Raw genomic sequence first — 653 nt, forward strand, 5'->3', positions numbered from 1 at the left:
TTTGTACTTTATATTACTGTATTTTGAGCTAACGTATTTAATTTTGCTCTCTTTGCGCCACTAGATTATTTTAAATAAGCTAAATGTTTTTACTAATTGTGGACAATTTCTTCAAATATTGTCTCTATTTTCACAAAACAACCAACCAGAGCGTAATCGGGAGAACAAACAAGAAAAAGCCTCCTGTAGTCGTTTGAGTTCTTCCTCTGGGAACCATGAACATGATTTATTTCCTCCACTTCATGCCTGCTGAGCTGTTTAGTTCTGGACCAGACTGCTGCTGTCGTCCACATTCAGCCTCTCTCTGTTTCCTTCCTTGATAATCTTTGGAATGCAGCAGAACACCGACAGCCATGAAAACACATCAACACAGCCGAGTCTGCAGGAAATGAATCAAGTCAGAGTTTGTCCTGAAGTTCAGCCACAAGACACGATGACGTCACATCTCAGGACGAAACCTCATTTAAAGGATACGATCACTAGTCTGTGTCTGCAGAGTGACGTGAGTCAGTGGTTCTCTAGAAGCTGTCAGGAAACACCTGGGCCTGGACAGGAAGTCAGCTGGGACTGGACAGGAAGTCACCTGGGCCTGGACAGGAAGCTACCTGGGCCTGGACAGGAAGTCACCTGGGCCTGGACAGGAAGTCACCTGG

The sequence above is a fragment of the Stegastes partitus genome, unplaced genomic scaffold (assembly GCF_000690725.1).
Source record: "Stegastes partitus isolate 25-593 unplaced genomic scaffold, Stegastes_partitus-1.0.2 Scaffold1668, whole genome shotgun sequence".
Classification (NCBI taxonomy): Eukaryota; Metazoa; Chordata; class Actinopteri; family Pomacentridae; genus Stegastes; species Stegastes partitus.